This window comes from Herpailurus yagouaroundi, unplaced genomic scaffold (genome assembly GCF_014898765.1).
Source record: "Herpailurus yagouaroundi ecotype Mexico unplaced genomic scaffold, PumYag 67623, whole genome shotgun sequence".
Taxonomy (NCBI): domain Eukaryota; kingdom Metazoa; phylum Chordata; class Mammalia; order Carnivora; family Felidae; genus Herpailurus; species Herpailurus yagouaroundi.
The window spans coordinates 6839077-6854420 of NW_024420424.1; the positions used below are offsets into that span (position 1 = coordinate 6839077).

The following is a 15344-nucleotide window of genomic DNA, read 5'->3' on the forward strand; positions in this document are numbered from 1 at the left end:
TCCAGTGAAATTCTCTGAAAACTTTAAATTTACTTCATTAAACCCATTACTGATACTTGTCAATTTTTTACTAATCACATGAACAGATGTTTCTGTTTATAACTATAACAAAAGAAAAATCCAAAAAATAGATGAAGTATCTTTCTCTGAGGAGATAGAGAACTAGGACAATTAGGATTTGGGTTAACCTGTTAGTGATACCCCCCCCCCAAATAGAATTGTGAAAATAATTTCTATCATTATTGCAGTTCTTAAAAAACAGTTGTGTAATAAATACACATGTCACTTGCATTGTCTTTTTTAAAAAAAAAAATTTTTTTTAACGTTTATTTATTTTTGAGACAGAGCATGAACGGGGGAGGGTCAGAGAGAGGGAGACACAGAATCTGAAATGGGCTCCAGGCTCCAAACTGTCAGCACAGAGCCCGACGCGGGGCTTGAACTCACGGACCGCGAGATCATGACCTGAGCTGAAGTCGGCTGCTTAACTGACTGAGCCACCCAGGCGCCCCAATCTTTTTTTTTTTTTTTTAATCCATAAACCTGGCAGTTAACCAGGGACATGTTAAACAAATTTATTTATTCATTTAAAAAATTTATTTATATTTCAGTTCCAGCTTATGCTTAAAATACAGTGTCATATTAGTTTCAGGCGTACAATACAGTGACTCAACAACTCTATACGTTGCTCCATGCTCATCATGATAAATGTACTCTTAATCCCCTTCACCTATTTCATCCATTTCCCCACCTACCTCCCCTCTGGTAACCATCAGTTTGTTCCCTGTAGTTAAAGAGTGTGTTGTGTTTGTCTTTTTCCTTTGTTGATTGGTTTTGTTTCTTAATTCTACATATGAGAGAAATTATAAAGTATTTGTCTTTCTCTGACTTATTTTACTTAGCATTATACTTGCTTGATCCATCCATGTTGTTGAACATGGCAAAAATTCTTTTTTATGGCCCAAGTAATATTCCATTGTATATATACATACCACATCTTTAACCATTCATCTATCATTGGACACTTGAGTTGCTTCTATAATTTAGCTATTGTAAATAATGCTGCAATAAACATATCTTCCTGAAGTAATATTTTTGTATTCTTTGGATAAATAGTAGTAGAATTACTGGATCTTATGGTAATTCTATTTTTAATTTTTTGAGGAATGTCCATACTGTTCCACAGTGGCTGCACCAGTTTACATTCTCACCAACAGTGCATGAGGATTCCTTTTTCTCTGCATCCTCACCAACACTTTTTATTTCTTGAGTTACTGATTTCAGTCATTCTGACAGGTGTGAGGAGATATCTCATTGTGGTTTTGATTTGCATTTCCCTGATGATAAATTATGTTGAGCATCTTTTCTTGTGTGTGTATTGGCCATCTGTAGGTCTTCCTTGGAAAAATGTCTGTTTATGCATTTTGCCCTTTTTTAATTGGATTATTTGTGGGGTTTTTTTGGTGTTGTATAAGTTTTTTATATATTTTGGATGCTAACCCTTTATCAGATATGTCATTTGCAAATACTGTCTCCCATTCAGTAGGTTGTTTTGTGGTTTTGTTGATTGTTTCCTTTGCTGTACAGAAGCATTTTTTTTTTTTATTTTGATGTAGTCCTAATAGTTTATTTTTTGCTTTTTTTCCCCTTGCCTCAGAAGGCATATCTAGAAAAATGTTGCTATGGCAGATGTCAGAGAAATCACGGCCTGTGCTGTCTTCAGGAGTTTTTTAAAAATTTTTAAAAACGTTTTATTTTTTTTATAAAAAAATTTTTTTGAAGATTTTTTTTAACATTTATTTATTTTTGAGAGACAGAGGCAGAGCACGATCAGGGGAGGGGAAGACACACACACACACACACACACACACACACACACACACACAGAATCTGAAGCAGGCTCCAGGCTCTGAGCTGTTTATTAGCACAGAGCCCAACGTGGGGCTCAAACCCACGAACTGCAAGACTATGACCTGAGGTGAAGTTAGACACTCAATTGACTGAGCCACCCAGGCGCCTCCCCCAAATTTCTTAATATGTATTTTTTTTTCAACGTTTTTTATTTATTTTTGGGACAGAGAGAGACAGAGCATGAATGGGGGAGGGGCAGAGAGAGAGGGAGACACAGAATCAGAAACAGGCTCCAGGCTCCCAGCCATCAGCCCAGAGCCTGACGCGGGGCTCGAACTCACGGACCACGAGATCGTGACCTGGCTGAAGTTGGATGCTTAACCGACTGCGCCACCCAGGCGCCCCTTAATATGTATTTTTAAAAGAGAGAGAGAGTGCGAGCATGAGCGAGGGAGGGGCAGAGAGAGGGAAAAACAAAACTCAAAGCAGGCTCCAGGCTCTGAGCTGTCAGCATAAAGCCTGACACAGGGCTTAAGCTTATTAGCTGCAAGATCATGAACTGAGCTGAAGTTGGATGCCTAACCGACTGAGCCACCCAGGCGCCCCTTATTTTATTTTTGAGAGAGAGAGAGAGAGAGAGAGAGAGACAGAGAATGAGTGGGGGAGGAGCAGAGAGAGAGAGGGAGATACAGAGTCCAAAGCAGGCTCCAGGCTCTGCGCTGTTAGCACAAAGTCCTACATGGGGCTAGAACCCACGAATCATGAGATTATGACCTGAAGTGAAGTCGGTCACTTAACCAGATGAACCACCCAGGTACACCTCTTCTAGGATTTTTATAGTTCAGGTCACACATTTTAGTTTTTTAATCCATTTTGAATTTATTTTTATGGTGTAAGAAAGTGGTCCAGTTTCATTCTTTTGCATGTTTCCATACAGTTTTTTCAGCACCATTTCTTGAAGAGATTGTCTTTTTCCTATTACATAGTCTTGCCTCTGTTGAGTAAATTAATTTTGTTGATAATTAATTGACCACATAATCTTGAATATAATTCTGGGTTTTCTATCCTATTCTATTGACCTATGTGTTTATTTCTGTGCCAGTACCATACTGTTCTTGATTACTATGGCTTTGTAAGTATATCTTAAATCTGGGATTGCGATACCCCACAATTTGTTTATCTTTTTCTTTCCTTAAAAAAATTTTTTTAAAATGTTTTATTTATTTTTGAGGGGAGAGAGAGATACAGAGCGTGAACAGGGGAGGGGCAGAGAGAGAGGGAGACACAGAATCTGAATTAGGCTCCAGGCTCTGAGCTGTCAGCACAGAGCCCAATATGGTGCTCGAACCCACGAGCTGTGAGATCATGACCTGAGCTGAAGTTGGGCGCTCAACAGACTGAGCCACCCAGGCGCCCCTGATTTTCTTTTTCAGGATTGCTTTGGCTGTTTGGGGTCTTTCGTGGTCTCATATAATTTTAGGATTGTTTGTTCTAGTTCTGTGAGAAATGTTGGTATTTTGATAGGTGTTGCATTAAATGTGTAGATTGCTTTGGGTAGTATGGGCTTTTAGCAGTATTTATTCTCCCAGTCCATGAGCATGGAATATCTTTCCATTTGTTTGTGTCCTCTTCAATTTCTTTCATCAAAGTTGTGTAGTTTTCAGAATACAGTTCTTTCACCTCCTTGGTTAACTTCATTTCTAGGTATTTTATTAGTTTTGGTACATTGGGACAGTTTTCTTAATTTGTATTTCTGCTACATCATTATTAGGGTATAGAAATGCAATGGATTTCTGTACATTGATTTTGTATCATGCAACCTTATTGAATTTATGTCAATTCTAGTAGTTTTTTGGTGGAGTCTTTAGGATGTTTTATATATATAGTATTGTTGGATTCGTTTTGCTAGTATTTTGTTGAGGAATTCTGCATCTATGTTCTTCAGCGGTATTAGCCTGTAGTTCTCTTTTAGTGGTGTCTTTGATTTTTGTATCAGGGTAATGCTGGCCTCATAGTACAAATTTGGAAGTTATTATTCTTTGTCTTCTATTATTTTGGAATAATTTGAGAAGAACTGGTATTAACTTCTTAAAATATTTAGATTTCATCTGTGAAGCCATCTGGTCCTGGATTTTTGTTTGCTGGGAGATTTTTATTGCTGATTCAATTTCATTGCTGGCAGTTGTTCTGTTCAAATGTTCAATTTCTTCACAATGGAGTTTTGGGAAGGTATATGTTCTCAGAAATGTATCCATTTCCTCTATTTTGTTCAATTGTTAGCATATAATCTTTCATAATCTCTTATTATCCTTTCAATTTCTGTGGTGTCCATTATTTCTCCTCTTTAATTTTTTATTTTGTTTGAGTCCTCTCTCATTTTTTTTGGTGTGTCTGATAAAGGCTTATCAGTTTTGTTGATCTTTTAAAAGAATCAGCTTCTGGTTTCATTGATCCATTTTTTTTTAACTATTGTTTTTGTTTATTTCTGCTCAAATCTTTATTATTTTTTCTTTTACTGGTTTTGTGTTTCATTTGTTCTTTTTGTAGCTTCTTTAGGTTTAATGTTTTTTTTAAATTTATTTGAGATTTTTCTTGTTTCTTAAAGTAGGTCTGTATTGTTATAAACTTCCCTCCTAGAATAACTTTTGCTGCATGCCAGAGATTTTCGAACATTTTGTTTTCATTTTCATTTGTCTCCATGCATTTTTGAAAATTTTTCTCTCTGGTATCTTGATTGACCCATTCATTTAGTAGTGTGTTATTTAACCTCCATGTATTTGTGTTCTTGCAGATTTTTTCTTGAGGTTGATTTCTAGTTTCATAGCGTTATGGTCAGAAGAGACGCATGGTATGACTTTGATCTTGTTGGATTTAAGACTTTTGTGGCCTAATCTGTGATCTAGTCTGGAGAGTGTTCCATGTTCACATGAAAAAGATTGTATTGTGCTGTTTTAGGATGGAATGTTCTGAATATATCTGTTAGATCCATCTAGTCCAAACTGTCCTTCAAAGGACTGGTTCCGTGTTGATTTCTGTGTGAATGAGTATCCATTGATGTAAGTGGGGAGTCGAAGTACTCTGCTATTACTGTGTTATGATTGATTGCTTTCTTTATGTTTGTTATTAACTCCTTTATGTTTTTGGATGCTCTCATGTTGGATTCATAAACATTTACAGTTATTATGCCTTCTTTTTGGACCGTAGTATTTATAATTATATGTGGTATTCTTCTTTGTCTCTTGTTACAATCTTTGTTTTAAAGTCTGTTTTTGCTGATATAAGTATTGCTACCTGGCTTTCTTTTACATCTGTTTGTATGATAAATGTTTTTCTATCTCTTCACTTTCAATCTGCATGTGTCTTTAAGTCAGAAATGCGTTTCTTATAGGCAGCATATAGATGGGTCTTGCTTTGTTATCATTCAGTCACTCTGTGTGTTTTGGTTGGAGCATTTAGTACATTTACTTTCAAAGTAATTATTGATAGGCATTATTACCATTCTGTTACTTCTTTTGTGGTTGTTTTTGTAGTTTTTATCTGTTCCTTCTCTTGCTCTCTTCTCTCATCTTTTGCTGACTTTCATTAGTGATGTGCTGGGATTCTTTTCTCTAGTGTTTTGCATATCTATTAGTGGTTTTTTATTTGTGGTTATCATTAGATTTATATATATCTTCTTCTGCATATAGCAGTCCATATTAAGTTAATGGTTGCTTAAGTTTGAATCCATTCTAAGAGCACTAAATTTTTACTCCCTCTTTTCTCCCCATGTTTTAGATATATGGTGTCCTACTGTACATACTTTTTTTTATGAATCCCTTTGCAGTTTTTTATTGATATACTTAATTTTACTGCTTTAGTGCTACCTACTTTTCTTACTACTAATTATGGTCTTATCTTTCCACACAGAGAATCCCCCCTCATTTTAAGTTTTTTAAAAATGTTTATATATTTTTGAGAGAGACAGGGTATGAACGGGGGGGGGGGGCCCCGGGAAGGACAGAGAGAGAGGGAGACACAGAATCTGAACCAGGCTCCAGGCTCTTAGCTGTCAACACAGAGCCCGATGTGGGGCTTGAACTCATGAACCACAGGATCATGACCTGAGCTGAAGTCAGATGCTTAACTGACTGAGCCACGCTGAGAATCCCCTCTAATATTTCTTGCACAGCTGGTTTAGCCATGATGAATTTCTTTAACTTTATTTGTCTAGGAAACTTTCTCTTTTCTTCTGTTCTGAATGATAGTCTTGCTGGAGACAGTATTTTATTTATTTATTTATTTATTTATTTATTTATTTATTTATTTAATAGTTTATATTTTTGAGAGAAAGAGAAAAAAAAGCATAAGTGGGGGAGGGGGGGGAGAGAGAGAGAGAGAGAGACAGAGAGAGAATCCCAAGCAGGCTCCGCACTGTCAGTGTGGAACCCTAAGTGGGGCTCGAACTCACGAACTGTGAGATCATGACCTGAGCTGAGGTCAGATGCTCAACTGACTGAGCCACCCAGGCACCCCACTGGAGAGAGTATTCTTGGTCGCAGTTTTGTTTTTCTTCAGCACTTTGAATATACATGCCTGTCCCTTCTGGCCTGCAAAGTTTCTTTTTTTTTTTCAATGTTTATTTATTTTTGGGACAGAGAGAAAGAGAGCATGAACAGGGGAGGGGCAGAGAGAGAGGGAGACACAGAATCGGAAACAGGCTCCAGGCTCTGAGCCATCAGCCCAGAGCCCGACGCGGGGCTCGAACTCACGGACCGCGAGATCGTGACCTGGCTGAAGTCGGACGCTTAACCGACTGCGCCACCCAGGCGCCCCTGGCCTGCAAAGTTTCTTCTGAAAAATCTGGTTATGTACTTAGGAGATTTCCCTTGAATGTACCTGTTTTCTTTTCTCCTGTTCCTTTTAAAATTCTCTCTTTATCCCTACATTTTCTATTTTAATTACTATGTGTCTTGGTATAGATCTCCTTCAGTTGATTTTGTTAGGGGTTCTTTGTGCCTCCTGCTCCTGAAACTGGATGTATGTTTCTTTCCCCAGATTCAGGAAGTTTTTAGCTATTATTTCTTCAAGTAAATTTTCTGCCCCTTTTTCTTTTATATTTCTGGGATCCTTATAATGTGCTTATTACTGCGCTTGATTGTGTTAGTGAGTTCCCTAAGTGTATTTTTAGTTTTTATTTTTTTTTCCTCCTTTTTGTTCAACTTGATTGCTTTCCATTACTCTATCTTCCGGGTCACTGATTTGTTCTTCTACTTTCTCTGTTCTATTTATTCCATCTAGTATGTATTCAATTTTACTTATTGAGGTCCTCATTTCTGGTTCTTGTTTGTGTGTTCTACCTCTTTGTTGAGCATCTCACGGAGGTCCTCCTCTCTTCTTAATTCCAGTGAGTATTTTTGTCACCATTACTTTAAATTTAAATCCTCTCTCTTTGGCATATTACTTATCTCTGTTTTGTTTAGCTCTCTTGCTGTTATTTTGTCATGTTCTTTAATTTGGGAAAGACTCCTTTTTTCCCTGATTTTGTCTAATTCTCTGTGTCTTTTTCTATGTGTTAGGAATGTCAGCTGTGTCTCTTGCTTTTGTAACTAGTGGTGTTATGAAGAACTGGTCCTATTGTGCTTGGTAGGGCAGTGTCCCCTGTTCACCAGAATCTGGCACTTCTGGAATGTTTCCTGTGTGTGTGTGTAGAGTGTGCCCTAATTTTATGGCTGAGCCTCATTTGCCTTAAGTCCAGTCATCTCCAAAGGCTCTGTTTGCCTCTGGTGGGCAGGGTTTGGTCACTGTGTTATGGTCCAGTCTGCTGTTTGCCTTGGGCTTGAGTTGAGTCAGACCAGCCATTTGACAGAGATGCCATAGCTTGGAACTGCAGGGTGTTCTCCCTGTGTTGTCTCTTTAGAAACTTTTGTTGGTAGGCCCACTGCTAAGGCTGCAGTTAGACTCTTGTGTATGCTTATATTTCCCTGTGCCTCCAGGAAGGAGTTACTTTGGAGTGGTACTGGCCACTGTTGGGGCTGCTAGCACACTGCCAGGCTTGTGCCACTGCTTTGGTTGGTCTCCCTCCAAGGATGTGTTGGCAGGGGCAGTCCGCAGAAGAATGTGGGGGTGGGGTGTGTATGGTGCCAGCAAGGTTCACGCCAGTCCCCTGTGGGAGGTGTTTTGCAGCCACCTGATAAAACTCCTGTCCAAAGGCAAGACTGGTGTGGAGGGGCAAATCCAAAGAAGAAATGGTGGGATGGGACATGCTGTTACCAAAGGTATGTGGAGAGTGTGGGTGCTGTGCTGGTTCCCTCAGGTGTATGTGTATCTAGGCTGAGGTCGGGGTATATGTGTATGTAGGCTGGGAGGAGAATGACTCGTGCTAGCTTTTTGTTCTTGCAGAAGTCTCCCAAAGATCCCTGCTCTTCCAGCACATGCTCAGGGGTTAATAAAGAAACCTCCTTCCCATATACCCTAGGCATTTTTCAAACTGCTGCTTTTATGCTGTATCTCAGTGGGGTTGTTTGTTGTGACATCTCTTTAAGGATAGGGACTCAATTTCCTGTCACCCCATGGTTCTTCCAGAGTTGAACCTGCTCATTTTTAAAATTTTGTGAGTAAAGCCCCACTGATTGTAAGTACTCAGGATGTTAGGTCCTTCTGGTTTTCATTGTTTTTTAATATGAAATTTATTGTCAGATTGGTTTCTATACAACACCCAGTGCTTATCCCAACAGGTGCCCTCCTCAGTACCCATCACCTACCCTCCCCTCCCTCCCACCCCCCATCAACCCTCAGATTGTTCTCAGTTTTTAATAGTCTTTTATGGTTTGGCTCCCTCCCTCTCTAACTTTTTTTTTCCTTCCCCTCCTCCATGGTCTTCTGTTCAGGTTCTCAGGATCCACATAAGAGTGAAAACATATAGTATCTGTCTTTCTCTGTATGACTTATTTCATTTAGCATAACACTCTCCAGTTCCATCCATGTTGCTATAAAAGGCCATATTTCATTCTTTCTCATTGCCATGTAGTATTCCATTGTGCAAATAAACCACAATTTCTTTATCCATTCATCAGTTGATGGATATTTAGGCTCTTTCCATAATTTGGCTATTGTTGAAAGTGCTGCTATAAACATTGGGGTACAAGTGCCCCTATGCATCAGCACTCCTGAATTCCTTGGGTAAATTCCTAGCAGTGCTATTGCTGGGTCATAGGGTAGGTCTATTTTTAATTTTGTGAGGAACCTCCACAATGTTTTCCAGAGCAGCTGCACCAGTTTGCATTCCTACCAACAGTGCAAGAGGGTTCCCGTTTCTCCACATCCTCGCCACCATCTGTAGTCTCCTGATTTGTTCATTTTAGTCACTCTGACTGGTGTGAGGTGGCATCTGAGTGTGGTTTTAATTTGTATTTCCCTGATGAGGAGCAACCTTTCATGTGCCTGTTGGCCATCTGGATGTCTTCTTTAGAGAAGTGTCTATTCATGTTTTTTGCCCATTGCTTCACTAGGTTGTTTGTTTTTCGGGTGTGGAGTTTGGTGAGCTCTTTATAGATTTTGGATACTAGCCCTTTGTCCGATATGTCATTTGCAAATATCTTTTCCCATTCCGTTGGTTGCCTTTTAGTTTTGTTGATTGTTTCCTTTGCCGTGCAGAAGCTTTTTATCTTCACGAGATCCCAATAGTTCATTTTTGCTTTTAATTCCCTTGCCTTTGGGGATGTGTCAAGTAAGAAATTGCTGCGGCTGAGGTCAGAGAGGTTTTTTCCTGCTTTCTCCTCTAAGGTTTTGATGGTTTCCTGTCTCACATTCAGGTCCTTCATCCATTTTGAGTTTGTTTTTGTGAATGGTATGAGAAAGTGGTCTAGTTTCAACCTTCTGCATGTTGCTTCCAGTTCTCCCAGCACCATTTGTTAAAGAGACTGTCTTTTTTTCCATTGTATATTCTTTCCTGCTTTGTCAAAGATTAGTTGGCCATGCTCTTGTGGGTCCAATTCTGGAGTTTCTATTCTATTCCATTGGTCTATGTGTCTGTATTTGTGCCAATATCATGCTATCTTGATGATGACAGCTTTGTAGTAGAGGCTAAAGTCTGGGATTGTGATGCCTCCTGCTTTAGTCTTCTTGTTCAAAATTACTTTGGCTATTTGTAGTATTTTGTGGTTCCATACAAATTTTAGGATTGCTTGTTCTAGCTTCGAGAAGAATGTTGGTGGTGCAATTTTGCTTGGGATTGCATTGAATGTGTAGATAGCTTTGGGTAGTATTGACATTTTAACAATATTGATTCTTCCAATCCATGAGCATGGAATGTTTTTCCATTTCTTTATATCTCCTTCAATTTCTTTCATAACCTTTCTATATTTTTCAGCATACAGATCTTGTACATCTTTGGTTAGGTTTATTCCTAGGTATTTTATGCTTCTTGGTGCAATTGTGAATGGGATCAGTTTCTTTATTTGTCTTTCTGTTGCTTCATTATTAGTGTATAAGAATGCAACTGATTTCCGTACATTGATTTTGTATCCTGCAACTTGGCTGAATTCATGTATCAGTTTTAGCAGACTTTTGGTGGAGTCTATCAGGTTTTCCATGTATAATATCATGTTATCTGCAAAAAGTGAAAGCTTGACTTCATCTTTGCCAATTTTGATGCCTCTGATTTCTTTTTGTTGTCTGCTTACTGATGCTAGCACTTCCAACACTATGTTAAACAACGGTGAGAGTGGACATCCCTGTCGTGTTCCTGATCTCAGGGAGAAAGCTCTCAGTTTTTCCCCATTGAGGATGATATTAGCTGTGGGCTTTTCATACATGGCTTTGATGATGTTTAAGTATGTTCCTTCTGTCCCAACTTTCTCAAGGGTTTTTATTAAGAAAGGATGCTGAATTTTGTCAAATGCTTTTTCTGCATCGATTGACAGGATCATATGGTTCTTTTCTTTCCTTTTATTAATGTGATGTATAACATTGATTGATTTGTGAATGTTGAACCAGCCCTGCAACCCAGGAATGAATTCCACTTGATGGTGGTGAGTAATTCTTTTTATATGCTGTTGAATGCGATTTGCTAGTATTATTGAGGATTTTTGCATCCATATTCATCAGGGATATTGGCCTGTAGTTCTCTTTTTTTTTTCCTGGGTCTCTGTCTGGTTTAGGAATCAAAATAATTCTGGCTTCATAGAATGAGTCTGGAAGTTTTCCTTCTGTTTCTATTTTTTGGAACAACTTGAGAAGGATAGGTATTATCTCTGCTTTAAATGTCTGGTAGAATTCCCCAGGGAAGCCATCTGGTCCTGGACTCTTAATTTGTTGGGAGATTTTTGATAACTGATTCTATTTATTCACTGGTTATGGGTCTGTTCAAGTTTTATATTTCTTCCTGTTTGAGTTTTAGAAGTGTGTGGGTGCTGAGGAATTTGTCCATTTCTTGCAGGTTGTCCAGTTTGTTGGCATATAGTTTTTGATAGTATTCCCTGAAGATGGCTTGTATTTCTGAGGGATTGGTTGTCATAATTGTATTTTCATTCATGATTTTATCTATTTGGGTCATCTCCCTTTTCCTTTTGAGAAGCCTGGCTAGAGGTTTAACCATTTTGTTTTAAAACCCCACTCTTGGTCTCATTGGTCTGCTCTACAGTTTTTTTTAGATTTTATTTTGTTTATTTCTGCTCTGCTCTTTATTATTTCTCTTCTTCTGCTGGGTTTGGGGTGTCTTTGCTATTCTGCTTCTATTTCCTTAGGTGTCCTGTTAGATTTTGTATTTGGGATTTTTCTTGTTTCTTGAGATAGGCTTGGATTGCAATGTATTTTCCTCTCAGGCCTGCCTTTGCTGCATCCCAAAGCGTTTGGGTTGTTGTATTTTCATCTTCATTTGTTTCTACATATTTTTAAATTTCTTCTCTAATTGCCTTGTTGACCCATTCATTCTTTAGTAGGGTGTTCTTTAACCTCCATGCTTTTGGAGGTTTTCCAGACTTTTTCCTGTAGTTGATTTCAAGTTTCATAGCATTGTGGTCTGAAAGTATGCATGGTATGATCTCAGTTCTTTTATACTTACGAAGGGCTGTTTTGTGCCCGAGTATGTGATCTATCTTGGAGAATGTTCCATGTGCACTCGAGAAGAAAGTATATTCTTTTGCTTTGGGATGCAGAGTTCTGAATATATCTGTCAAGTCCATCTGATCCAATGTATCATTCAGGGCCCTTGTTTCTTTATTGACCATGTGTCTAGATGATCTGTCCATTGTAGTAAGTGGAGTATTAAAGTCCCCTAAAATTACCACATTCTTATCAATAAGGTTGCTTACTATGCTTGGGATGCCTGGGTTGGGGTCTGCTCTTCTTCCCGCTGTGCCTGCATGGCATCCCTCCCTTCTGCTGAAAGACCCAACATTCTCTTTGGCTCCCCATCATATGTTTGCCCTTTCTGCCCTCTTGGTTGTGGCCTTTTCTCTACATTTAGCTGTGGCAAGTCTGTTTTACTAGTCTTCTGTTCATTTTCTTTTTTGTTTACTCTGATGTGGCTGTTATGTAGATGTAACCATAAGATGAAGAGAGCTTGAGATCCTCCTACTCCATCATCTTACCCAGAAGTCCACATGAATTTTATTTTAAAATCTTATTGAGGAGATTTCAGGTATAACTGTTTCCAGCACAGGCAGAGTGTTTAAAATTTTCCTTTGAATCCTTAAGTTAGGATTTTACATTTATCCCAATTGGAATTTGTGCAATTGACATGAATATTGCCTTTTAATAAAACTTCCAATTTCTTGTATATAGTGCTTATCTGATGAGTTGATTTGGAAACCAAGTGTGAGTTTCATTGCATATTCAGTTTAATGCTTTGTGTTGTCAGATACCTATATGGATGTTTGCCCGTATGGCTTTAACTACAAGTCTGCTGTCCCTGAAATTGTTGGGCCCAGTGTGTTTTAGCGTTTTCAACTTTTTGATTTTTAGAAAGATTATGTAGATTAGTTAGCACATATTATGTTATAGCCCTAGTTGCATGTGAGGCAACACTCCCATGAGCAAATTAGTATTTCTGCTGCAGAACATCTGAACATTCATAGTTATTTTTTTATTTTTTTTTTACCGGTTTTATTTATTTATTTATTTATTTATTTTTTATTTATATATGAAATTTATTGTCAAATTGGTTTCCATACAACACCCAGTGCTCATCCCAAAAGGTGCCCTCCTCAATACCCATCACCCACCCTCTCCTCCCTCCCCCCCCCCCTCAACCCTTAGTTTGTTCTCAGTTCTCAACAGTCTCTTATGCTTTGGCTCTCTCCCACTCTAACCTCTTTTTTTTTTTTTTTCCTTCCCCTCCCCCATGGGTTCCTGTTAAGTTTCTCAGGATCCACATAAGAGTGAAACCATATGGTATCTGTCTTTCTCTGTATGGCTTATTTCACTTAGCATCACACTCTCCAGTTCCATCCACGTTGCTACAAAAGGCCATATTTCATTTTTTCTCATTGCCACGTAGTATTCCATTGTGTATATAAACCACAATTTCTTTATCCATTCATCAGTTGATGGACATTTAGGCTCTTTCCATAATTTGGCTATTGTTGAGAGTGCTGCTATGAACATTGGGGTACAAGTGCCCCTATGCATCAGTACTCCTGTGTCCCTTGGATAAATTCCTAGCAGTGCTATTGCTGGGTCATAGGGTAGGTCTATTTTTAATTTTCTGAGGAACCTCCACACTGCTTTCCAGAGCGGCTGCACCAATTTGCATTCCCACCAACAGTGCAAGAGGGTTCCCGTTTCTCCACATCCTCTCCAGCATCTATAGTCTCCTGATTTGTTCATTTTGGCCACTCTGACTGGCGTGAGGTGATATCTGAGTGTGGTTTTGATTTGTATTTCCCTGATAAGGAGCGACGCTGAACATCTTTTCATGTGCCTGTTGGCCATCCGGATGTCTTCTTTAGAGAAGTGTCTATTCATGTTTTCTGCCCATTTCTTCACTGGGTTATTTGCTTTTCGGGTGTGGAGTTTGGTGAGCTCTTTATAGATTTTGGATACTAGCCCTTTGTCCGATATGTCATTTGCAAATATCTTTTCCCATTCCGTTGGTTGCCTTTTAGTTTTGTTGGTTGTTTCCTTTGCTGTGCAGAAGCTTTTTATCTTCATAAGGTCCCAGTAATTCACTTTTGCTTTTAATTCCCTTGCCTTTGGGGATGTGTCGAGTAAGAGATTGCTACGGCTGAGGTCAGAGAGGTCTTTTCCTGCTTTCTCCTCTAGGGTTTTGATGGTTTCCTGTCTCACATTCAGGTCCTTTATCCATTTTGAGTTTATTTTTGTGAATGGTGTGAGAAAGTGGTCTAGTTTCAACCTTCTGCATGTTGCTGTCCAGTTCTCCCAGCACCATTTGTTAAAGAGACTGTCTTTTTTCCATTGGATGTTCTTTCCTGCTTTGTCAAAGATGAGTTGGCCATACGTTTGTGGGTCTAGTTCTGGGGTTTCTATTCTATTCCATTGGTCTATGTGTCTGTTTTTGTGCCAATACCATGCTGTCTTGATGATGACAGCTTTGTAGTAGAGGCTAAAGTCTGGGATTGTGATGCCTCCTGCTTTGGTCTTCTTCTTCAAAATTACTTTGGCTATTCGGGGCCTTTTGTGGTTCCATATGAATTTTAGGATTGCTTGTTCTAGTTTCGAGAAGAATGCTGGTGCAATTTTGATTGGGATTGCATTGAATGTGTAGATAGCTTTGGGTAGTATTGACATTTTGACAATATTTATTCTTCCAATCCATGAGCATGGAATGTTTTTCCATTTCTTTATATCTTCTTCAATTTCCTTCATAAGCTTTCTATAGTTTTCAGCATACAGATCTTTTACATCTTTGGTTAGATTTATTCCTAGGTATTTTATGCTTCTTGGTGCAATTGTGAATGGGATCAGTTTCTTTATTTGTCTTTCTGTTGCTTCATTGTTAGTGTATAAGAATGCAACTGATTTCTGTACATTGATTTTGTATCCTGCAACTTTGCTGAATTCATGTATCAGTTCTAGCAGACTTTTGGTGGAGTCTGTCGGATTTTCCATGTATAATATCATGTCATCTGCAAAAAGCGAAAGCTTGACTTCATCTTTGCCAATTTTGATGCCTTTGATTTCCTTTTGTTGTCTGATTGCTGATGCTAGAACTTCCAGCACTATGTTAAACAACAGCGGTGAGAGTGGGCATCCCTGTCGTGTTCCTGATCTCAGGGAAAAAGCTCTCAGTTTTTCCCCGTTGAGGATGATGTTAGCTGTGGGCTTTTCATAAATGGCTTTTATGATCTTTAAGTATGTTCCTTCTATCCCGACTTTCTCAAGGGTTTTTATTAAGAAAGGGTGCTGGATTTTGTCAAAGGCCTTTTCTGCATCGATTGACAGGATCATATGGTTTTTCTCTTTTTTTTTGTTAATGTGATGTATCACGTTGATTGATTTGCGAATGTTGAACCAGCCCTGCATCCCAGGAATGAATCCCACTTGATCATGGTGAA

General features: G+C 38.7%; 1 protein-coding gene across 7 annotated transcripts in view; it reads left to right on the top strand.

Moving 5' to 3' along the window:
- Positions 1-15344, top strand: part of ATRX (ATRX chromatin remodeler) — a 300724-nt gene that overhangs the window by 107484 nt on the left and 177896 nt on the right. The window lies entirely within an intron of this gene.